Source organism: Tupaia chinensis, unplaced genomic scaffold (genome assembly GCF_000334495.1).
Source record: "Tupaia chinensis unplaced genomic scaffold, TupChi_1.0 Scaffold138584_1, whole genome shotgun sequence".
In the NCBI taxonomy this organism is placed as follows: domain Eukaryota; kingdom Metazoa; phylum Chordata; class Mammalia; order Scandentia; family Tupaiidae; genus Tupaia; species Tupaia belangeri.
The window spans coordinates 1,014,962-1,026,185 of NW_006198478.1; positions in this window are offsets into that span (position 1 = coordinate 1,014,962).

Below are 11,224 nucleotides of genomic sequence, written 5' to 3' on the forward strand. Positions count from 1 at the left end.
GTGATATTACAGAAGTCTAAAGGCACCTGAACTGTGCTGTTATGACAATTCATCCTAGTGATGTTCATCCCAGGTTTCGGAAGACAAGTCATATTTGGGTAACCACAGACGTTAACTACAGCAGCATAAGTTGTATGAAGAAAAGTATTGATGGGTTTGCATCTTCCTGTGTGAGAGTTGACGGCCAGCATTGCATTATCACATCGGGAGTGAGTCATATTTAAGTGCTGGATGTAAAACCATTGAGCCCTGGTGAAGCCACCAGGTTGACCATGGCATAAAATAAGTATTCCAAATATGCCCAGCAGGAGAAGACAAACTGTTGAACCACTCTGTTTCAGATACATTGTATTCTGTAAGAAGAGAAGAGAAGAGAAGTAACTACTCCTGCAAACTAGCCCAGTAGTAACCACCTTTCCTGCCTCATCCTGGAGCCCTCTGGCTGCTATTCTGGGCTCCCATTTCTTTTTATTTCTAATCCCAAGCGTGCTGTCTTCTGGGCACTAACTCAGCTTCCCCTCCCTCAGTGCTGCCCCATGGCTGCCTCCTGTCCCAGGTCTGGGGGTCAGTCTTACCCTGTCTCTGTGTTGCAGCTGCTGCGAGAACAGATCCAGCAGTTTGTCCTGGGGCTCAGGGATGGCTGGTGTCCCCCTACCCTTGGGACTGCAGAAATAGAGCAGCCCCTGTGGGTGGGGCTGGCATAGCCAGGAGGGTTCTGAGTCCTGGCCATGCAGAAACCACAGATTGCAAATGACCCACTTGTGCAATAAGCCTCTATTTGTTCTCCAGGCTTGACCAGCCGATGGGTAGCCCTGGACAGCACCCCTGCTACTTCTGCTATGAGAGACCCAGTTCAATTCTTGTGAAAGGCAGGGGCGAACAGGCTGGATGCCGACTCCACTGATGAAAACTAGCTCCCAGCTGCAGAATGACCAAAGATCTTATACCTCAGCTTCTGCAGGTCTGTGCTCCCTATAGGCAGGTCAAAGGTAAGTATTTAGACCCAGTGAGGGCTGTTTGCACAGGAGAAACCCAACCTCCCTTACATTTTTGAGATTATTTCTCCTCACACAAATGTTCCATCTCATCAACTCCTCTCTGCCGCAGACTTGAGTTCTGAAGTTCCTGCTGCACGAAATTCTGTACATCACAGAAACAGCTCATTACACGTATTTGAGTTTTTTTCTTTACTCTTCTTGCATTAGATTCACTTTCTCATGTTTATTTATTTATTCCTTTATTTATTTGTTTTAATTTATTTACATATAAATACATATATCTTTACAGTGTACATTTCTTTTATCAGCATGAATACCATACATATCAGTTAAAGCAAAGATATTACTATATATATTATCATCAGCAAATAGCTTCTCATTTTTTGGTCAATTAAACATATTTTTACTTTTTTTTCTTTCTCTCTCTCTCCCATATTGAACATTTCCCCCCGTATTTTATTGTTTCACAAAAGATCTTAATTAAACTAAAAATATAGATGAAGCTAAAATGTAATGACAAGTGCACCATAGTTTTCTTCTGAAATATTTTTTTTCTCTCTCCGTTTCCCTTTTTACTAAAGAGAAGCATAAACTAACTTATTTGAAAAAAAAAAGTTTACTCTCAGTTTGGTTTGTTATTTGCACAAAGCCCCATAAGAATTCAATTTCTGATGCAAGGCAACAAGTACTATCATATTATTGAAATTATGCAAATAACCATTTTGTCACAAAATAAGAATGCTCACAAATATTTCCCAACTGCAAAGGGGTCAGGAAAGGAGAAAATTTTGTTTCATTTTTTTAAAAAAAGTTTTTTTATTAAAGATATTTTATACACATCATCAGCAGCATTTTAATTTTTTTAACAGATGATAATCAATTTATTGAACTAGTTGACTTAGGCATCTTCAATGGTGACTTTAAACTCAACTTCTGGTTCAATAATGATGGAACTAATCTGTTTAACAATCTCAGAAGGACTGCGCAAATCAATGAGTCGCTTGTGGATTCTCATCTGGTAACAATCTTAAGTCTTAGAACCTTCACTACAAGGTGTTTTTCTTGTAGTGATTCTCAAAGTCTTAGTAGGCATCGAAATGGGTCCTTTCACCCTGAGATTCCTTTCCTTTGCAACTCTGATTAATTCAGTTCACACTTTCTCTAGGGACTTTACCTTGTGGCTTGTAAAAGTAATTCTAAGCTTCAGAAGAAGACTCCATTGCTGCTGAGAACTAGTCATTTCAGGGAAAAAAGATAAATGAAGATTTTCTACTGATAATTCAGCCTCCAGCCCCCAGATTTGTGTAGTAGGGAGCCTCTCTAGCCCTCTCTCTGTCTCTGTCTGTCTCTTTCTTCCTCTCTCAGTCTTCTCATTTTTTGTAATTTTTTCTTTTTTAAAAATTTTAAGGTAAAGTATTCTCTTGGTTTTTATATCCTCCTTTGGCAGAGGCCATGCAGCCAACACAGGCAGAGCCTAAAGAGCTGCCTCTCATGTCTAAGCAGGGCTTGGGTGAGAAGAGCTGCAGGCAAGGCTACAGCTATGAACTCAAGTTTTCAACTGTGTTTATTGTGCTAGTTTGTGCTGTTTTTGCTTTTAGTCTCTCCGCTATGGTACCCCGTAAGGGTAAGATAACACCCCAGCCTTACTGTAACTTTTACAGTAAAACCAACTAATAATCCTAAAAGAATGTGGACCCCAAAGGTGGCAGCGAGCGGGAATTATTTCGTGAGACTCATCCCACCTGCCTGGAAAATATCAATAGAGAATGCTGAAGTCCCTCTCAGAGTCACATGTTCACAATAACCTTTAGGACAGTCATTAAGCTGCTCACAAGACCACATGTGGGCATTAGGCTCACCCTCTTAGCTGTAGATTACTCCAGAGATAATATAGTTCCACTTTAGTATATATTAACCAAATAAGATTTCTATTTAGGCCTCTGGCCTGAGGCTGAAGTTATCAAGCTTACTGAAAACCCTCTCATTCAAAAGGCCCTACCCAGTAATCAAGATCTAAGAAGAAAATGTACCAGACAAATGGACTCTCTTGTCCAGAGGACTGTGACTGTTTATACCTGATCAAACAGAACAGACATCATGTTTTATGATTGTTATTCCCATGTTTTGAATACCCTATTTTTTCACCCTGAAGACTGTAACTGTTTATACCTGATCAAGCAGAACAGACATCAGGTTTTATGATTGTTATTCTCATGTTTTGAATACCCTGCTTTTTACAGTAAAATCTTTTACCTCCCCCTCACCCCTCCTACTCCTATAAACACCCCTCAATAAATATGTATGTCTCCTAGCTATAGATGCTGCAGTCTTGAGCTTGCTCTGACTGTAGTCGGCTGAGAACATGCTAAAGAGCATAGAGGTCTCTGCCTGATTTCTTCTCGCCTGCGTGGCCTCCATTGAGTCAGCCCACCCCGGCTGGAGCAGGTCTCTGGCACTTCTTTATCTTGCTAATAATCTCATCTCCTCGGAGAGGCAAGGGGCAGGCCTTCAGAAGAAGACTCCATTGCTGCTGAGAACTAGTCATTTCACGCGGTGTGCAAGCACACTGTGTAGTGGGGTTTTTTTGCCCTTTTTAAAAAAATAAATTTTATTGGTTGCTTTTTCTTTTTTCCCCTTCTTTCTTTCTCTCTTTTTTTTCTCTCTCTGTTTTCTTGTTCTTTTTATTTTATCTGTTCACTTTGCTTCTCAATCTCCATTCATTGTGTTTCTAGATGGATTTAAGGGAACCATAGCCAAACATCCAAATACTATTAGAGTTAACATATTCCTCAATACCCACTGAATCTGCTGCACAAAGGGATAAAAACAGAATAGCAAATATATTCCAGATCACGTCCTTCAGCATGCTCCTGAACGCTCAGATTGAACTTCAAGAATTAGGAAGAAATACACTATGCATTAGATGACTAGAAATCACTGCAAGGTCACAAGAAATATGGGAAAGCAAGAAAATAACTCTTCTCCAAGGGAAAAGAATAACTCTCTTCATCCACAAACAGTTTAATGGAAATCAGGAAATGTCTGATAAAGAATTTAGAATATTCATAATGAAGAGGCTAACAGAAATGGAAGAGAAGAGAGTCAATGAACTGTAGAAGAGACAGGAGAAAGAAGATGACAAGTTCCAGGAGATGAGGAAATTCTTGCAAGATCTAAAAGAGGAATTACACACTTTAAAAATGAATCAAATAGAACTGTTAGAGATGAAGGCTGTAATTGAGGAAGTCAAAATCTCCCCTGAAAGTATGGAAAACAGACTAGGTCATACAGAAAATAGAATCTCAGATGTAGAAGATAAAATTGCTGGCCTAGAAAAATCCACCATGAAGATTGAGAAAACTGCCAAAAAAATGAGAATAATATACAAGAAATACTAGATACTATCAAATGTCCAAACATCATATAATTGGTATCCCAGAAGGTGAAGAGACTCAGAAGGGCATTGATAATCTATTCCATGAAATCCTGCAAGAAAACTTTCCAAACCTAGAGAGGCACTCAAAGATTCAGTCCCAAGAAATACAAAGGACTCCAAATAGAAACAACCCAAGATCTTCTCCAAGACACATTATAGCCAGATTGACCAAAACTACGGACAAAGACAAGATACTAAGACTAGCAAGAGAGAAATGGCAAGTTACCCACAAAGGATATCCCATCAGGCTAACAGTGAACCTCTCATTGAAAACAATGTGAGCTGGAAAGAATGGGAAAATATATTTGAAATGCTAAGGGAAAAGCAATTTCAACCAAGAATATAGAACTTGGCAAGATTATCCTTCATATGGGAAGAAAAGACAAGAACATTCTCAGATACACAAAACCTGAAAGAATTTACCAGCACCAGATCAGCTCTCCAAGAAGTTCTCAAGGGAGTGTTATCCCAGGAAAATTAAGTGCCAGAAATAAAAATTTAAAAACTAAGAAAATGGCCAACTTAATTGTAGGGACAAGTCTGGAGTTGAATATTATATCCCAGAATTTAATTAGGAAGATCGAGCCACAACAGAAGATAAAGTACATGAGACAGAACTGGCGAAAGAGCATTTCATGACTTTTGACTAAAACATTGCTGATTTTCTTCTAGGCTTTGTTTTCTGGTTTTAAAGATTTTTGTCCTGTTTTGAGCTGTTGATGGGTTTTTGTACCTACTATTTGAACAGAATCTTAACCTGTTTCCTGGCTTTAAGTTTTAAGCAAAGTTTCTTAGCATTTCTATGATTTATTAAAGTTAAAACTGCTTTTCTTGAAATTTAAAAAAAAAATGAGCTTGGGACCAGCAGTTAGTGTAATGGCTATGTTGCTGGACTCCCATGTAGTTGACCATGGTTCGAGTCCCGGACCAGGTGGCTTAAACTCACGCCAGGCATGTATGCGTGCGTGCCCAAGATCCCGAGAGGAGACTGGAGGAGAAGGGATTGCAGTGTGGCCATCCCCCCTGGGGGGGGGGTGATTTCTTGCTTTCTGTCTCTCTGTCTCTCTCTGTCTGTCTGGTGAGCGCACACACCCTATAGCAAAAAAAAAAAAAAAAAAGAGCCTGAAGAGATTTTCTTTTCTCCACTGGATTATCTGGGGCACTTTGTCAAAAATCAGTTGGCTATGGGTTTTGGAGTTTATTTCTGGGGTTCTATTCTGTTCCATTGGTCTACATACCTGTTTTTGTGCCAGTACCATGCTCTTTTGATTATCACAGATTTGTTTTGTATTATGGGGTCAGGGAGTGAGTTATCTATTACTCCACTCGGCTTGCGTACTATTGCTCTGGCAATACAGAGTCCTTTATGATTCCAGACAAGTTCTATGATTGATTTTAATTTGACTAGAGACACACACACACACACACAGAGCAAGCCACCAGGTCCAGGACTTGAACCGTAGTTGGCCATGTGGGAGTGTCCAACACCTTAACCACCATGCCACCTGCTGGTCCCCAACCTCCCAACAAAATTAATCCACACTTTTTTTATACCTTTTTTTCTTATCATCTAGAAAGGCAATAATTTTACCAACTGTTGTCCCTATGTAAATGTGACCACTTGGTGACCTGGTGAAGATTTAGTGCAAAAATGGCAAATGCAGGCATTCAGGCTGTGGGTTCAGGAAAGACTTAAGACCAGAGGAGAGGGGACAAAATCAGCTCATGGGGTGCAATCGACTGAGGGTGAAATTTATGTCTGGACTGAGTTGTCACCTCAGGGAGGGAAGAGCATGCCAAGGCAGGTGACCAGCAGGATACCTCTGGTTGTATAAAGGACTAGTCTTGGCATGCCAGTGTCCTGGAAAGGCAACAAGAGAAACCCAAACATGATTCATAATTTTGGGCCATGGCCATCAAGAAAAGCCAAGAGTAAAGTAGAATGGTCCAGTAAAAACAAGTTTCACGTCTGAGGATGCAGCCATGGGTAGTCCTGTCATCTCTGTTAGAGGTTACTGAATGATCCACTGAAGGCTGCTCTGAGCAGGTCACCCTGCCATTTCCATGGACATGCAAGTTGGGGTGGGTTAGAGGCTGGGCCTCACTGAGGAGGGCTGTTGCATAGGAGGCCTTGTTAGAGACTTCAGAGATTATTTTCATATTCAAGAGGTCATGGGAAGATACTAGCTTCATTGTGTTGTAGGGACCTTGAGATACTCTTTTCACATGTATAGTTTTTTATTTTCTCATATAAGCATATAAAAGATGTACAGGGGCAAGAAGATGGTGGAGAGGTTATGTTGCTCCCATCCTGGTTAGTTCTCAGACCCAATGACCTGAAACTCACACCAGATGCATGTGCATGCATGCCCAAGATCCCAGGAGGAGAAAGAAGGACAAGCGATTATGGTGTGGCCATCTAAACAGAGTGGTGATTTCTCACTTTCCTTCTCACTGTCCTGTTTCTCTCTCTCTCCGAGAAGTGGACATGACCTAAGGCAAAAACCTCTAAAAATATATAAAAGTCTACGAAGCCCTGTACCATGTACAGAAATTGTTTGCACTTCTCGTCTTACCCATTAGGCATGTGTTGGCAGCTAACCTACTAGGGCCAAATCTGTAGTTTGCAACTGCCAGTTTTTTGAATAAAGTTTTATGGGCCACAGCTATGATGAATCATTTACCTATTCCCCAACTAGTTCTATGTTACAAGGGGTAAAAATGAATAGCTATGACTGAGATCTATTTTCTAGTTTATTTATTTTTACTCACCATAACACATGCACGTGTGTGAGAGACGGAGAGAGCTGCACCCTCAGTAAGGTTTTTTCACATCCAGATCCCCTTCCCTGAGCCCTCTAGCTCATCAGAATGGGGCACAAGCCCACTGGGTTGAAGGCCATAGGTTTTGGCCGTAGGGCAGGTGCTTCCACGCCCTGTGCTTAAGTCCAGTTGATCCCCAACTGGACTGGGGATCCAAATTCATATTGAACATGTGGCTTCTAGCATGGCAGTTCAGTGAGGGCTGACTGCACCACAGAGGGTGGGCCATGACTGAGGACTTATGGCCCACACAGGCAAAAGGCTTTACTTCTCATCTCTTTATAGAGAAAGTTTGCTGACCACTGTGTTGTGGGGACACGTTTAGAGAAAGAACCTGAGGTGTGGGGACATGCTCTGAGCAAATACCACCGGTCCTTTTGGGCTTTGGCAGAACCTTGTAACTTGCCCTTTCCTTGACCCTCGCTGAAGACAGAGCAAAGGGTGGAAATTGCTAGGGGCGTTCCAACAGACACATCTGATGGACTTCAAGAGACATCTTGACTCCAATTAGCAAAGTCCAATCCCTGCTCTGCATCTGAAAGGTTCTTTAGCCTTCTCTGGGTGTGGTGGTGCACTCCTTATGGAGAAGTTCTTTAGCCTTCTTCCCCACACCTACAGCTAGACTTCTCTGCATTAGAAAAGATAATGCGTCTTTCTCTTGATGGGATTATCACCAAGTGATAAACCTGGCCCACTATGACTAAGCCCTTATAGATTTGTTGCCTGCTTATTGTCTGTAACCTAACAACGAATCTATGTAGTGTGGTGAAACATGTATGTATAGTGTCTCCTGGTACTATAAATAAAGAGGCCCAGTTTGCCTGGGTGGCTCAAGTATGGCACAAGATGCTTCGGCTCCCTAGGTTCAGGCTGCCTATGTCCATTTCTTCTCTATCTCTTTGCCTCATTCTTTCCAATTCCCTGGTCCTCTCGAGATGAAGGGCTTCCTCTTTCTCTTCCTATTTCTCTACATCACCATCAGCCCCCTGATCATGATTCAGCTAGACCCAAGCCCTGGGGCGGGCGCCGACATTGAGTTACATTCATAAGTCATGAAGTGTAAAATCTGTCCTTAGTGCCTAGCACTGGGTCAGGCATATTACAAAATCAGAGCTGCATTTTGAAGGAAAGAATGCTTTAAGTTGGTAGAGTTGCATTACAAAATATAATACACTTCACAAAATAGTGCATATATTGCCACAATGTAGCCGAGATGTAATTTGAGCTCTCTGGCACATTCCCGCCTATGGGCACTTCAGTCCCTCCGCCTTCATGTGCTTGGCTGACTTCCCCTGCCCTGTAAGTTTTTGCTCAAGAACAATTTTCTCAAGGTGACCTTACCTCACCTGACCTATTGAAAATGCTACTCATTTGCAAATGCACAAAGAACTGCATGGACTTCTAATCTCAAATTAATTGTATGAATATAATTTTATAATATTTTAAATGTATAATCTATTTTTTTTTTCATCGTGAAACCTCTTTCATCCAAGTACTTGGTCTTCCTCATGTCCCAAGAAACTGAAAGTTCAGTTAAACGGTCCGAAGCAATAAGTGATTGTTATGGCTTAATGAGCTGCTTATCAGGACTCAGATGATGAAAAGAATAAAGTTTCTCTCTTTCTTCATCCTTCTCTTACTTCCTCCTTGGTTCACTTTTCAGGCAGATGTCTTTCACGTGTGGGTGAGGTGGCTGCAGCAATTTCAAACCTACCGTCTCAGGAATAAGGAGAGCAGAAAAAGGCCTCTGCCTGCGTCCTCTAACTTCCCAGCAAATGAGAGACCGTGTGGGGGCCACCTCAGAACAAACCCACTGCTGCCACCAGAGAAGTGGAATGAGGACAGCTCCACTGGGTCAAGCGAGGTCCAAGACTCTGGTGGTCCCCAAACCCTTGTGTCGTATCTGTAAGGTGCTTACCTTTCCAACCACCTGTCTGTGAAAAGCCAAAATCCCATTCTGAGATTTCAGCAAACAGCAGAGTGACAGATTGCATGATAAGTCCCTGTGTAAATCCAGGTGGCCATATAGAATTGGTCATTACAGAAACTTTGAAAATCTAAAAATACGCGATTTCCCTTACTATTTTTTGTTTTGTTAGAAACAGTGTCATTTTTCAACACGTATTACATTCATATTAACAAATTGGGTCATCAGAAAAGTCATGATGCATTTTTGCATAGAAAAACATAGAAAAATATGTCATGATTTTTCCTACAAGCCATTCTATTCTATTTATTACTAAGTACTTTTGAATTTTTTATTATTAAAAAATCTTAGTTCTAATTTCTTTTAAGATAAATATGAAAAGAAATAATCAACACAAACAAAATCCTTATTACTCTAGAGACCTGTAGATGGTGTAATGGTTACATTGCTGGACTCCTGCATGGCTGCCCATGGTTCTAATCTTGGACTCGGAGGCATAAAACTCACACCGGGCACATGTGCATGCATGTCCGGTATCCTGAGAAAACAATGGAAGAGAAGGGATTGTGGCATGGCCATACCCCCTAAGGATGATTTCTCACGTTCTGTCTTTCTGTCTCTCTCTGTTTCTCTGGTGAGCACATGCACCCTGTAGAAAAAATATCTCTCTTAAAAAACACTTTATGGGGAACCAGCAGTTAGCGTAATGGCTATGTCGCTGGACTCCCACGTAGTCGACCGCGGTTCGTGTCCCGGACCCGGTGGCTTAAAATTCACGCTGGGCGCGTGTGCGTGCGTGCCCAAGATCCTGAGAGGAGAATGGAGGAGAAGGGGTTGCGGCGTGACCATCCCCCCTGGGGGGTGATTTCTCACTTTCTATCTCTATGTCTCTCTCTGTCTGTCTGGCGAGCGCACGCGCCCTACAGTGAAAATCTCTCAAAAAAAAAAAAACACTTTATGATTCTTAGTAACTTTTAGAGGATAACATGATACTGAGAGCAAAACAGTTGAATCTTGCTACTTGCAGTTATTCAGAGGAGGGTCAAGGTGTGTGTATGAAGTTGTCCCATCTTGAAACTGAGTCCTTATGCACTGTAGCTGCAGCTCTGCTTGGACATTATGTGAGATTATTTCTATATCAGCTGTTATTTTAGGTAGGGGAACAGGATGTTGGTTGGAAATGATCTGTCACATAAAAATATTTGCATTTGGTTGCTCAGTTAACAACTTCCTCAGAGTTTCAGAATGGGGATTCTTGTACTGAGAAGCCAAGTACATATTCAGGGAGGATTGGATGTTGCCTCTCTTGAGATGCTTCATTAGAAACAGCCTGTGTAGAGATCACTGAGATCTAGTTTTTGTGTTCAACTCATTGAATCTTGCCTATGCCTCTGCATTCAGCAAAAGGCAGAATTTTATGACAGAAGTACTTTCTGTTATTGCCCTACTATCTCCAAGTATGAAAAGCATCTTTCGGCTGCTGATAGCATGGTGGTGAAGGTGGTCTGGATCCGACATGGGAGACGGTGTCTTTTGAGTCCTGGTCCCAGTAACTTTAAGGACACATTAAGTGTGTGTATATATGTGTGCAAAATCCTGAGAGGAGAAGGGATTGCAGCATGACCATCCCCCTAGGGGATGTTTTCTCACTTTCCCTTTCTCTGTATGTCTCTCTCTGGTGAGTGCATGCACACTTTGTGGAAAAACAAAACAAAACAAAAACTAGAATCAGATTTATGATACCCTTTAAAAAAACTTATGGGTTGGGTTTTAGCATTTCTTCTATATGGTAAATAGACTCTGCTATAACTTGCAACTTCAGGAGGTCAAGAGAATATGTCAATAACATTCAATATCCTTCTTAACTGGGATAAAAAAAAGTGAGGATGTAGACCAGCAGATGGTGTGATGGTTATATTGCTGGGCTCCCACATGGCCAACCATGGTTCAAATTCAAGACCCAGAGGTGAAACTCCTGTCTGGCATGTGTGTGTGTGTGCCCAGTATCCCAAGAGGAGAATGGAGGAGAAGGGATTTTAA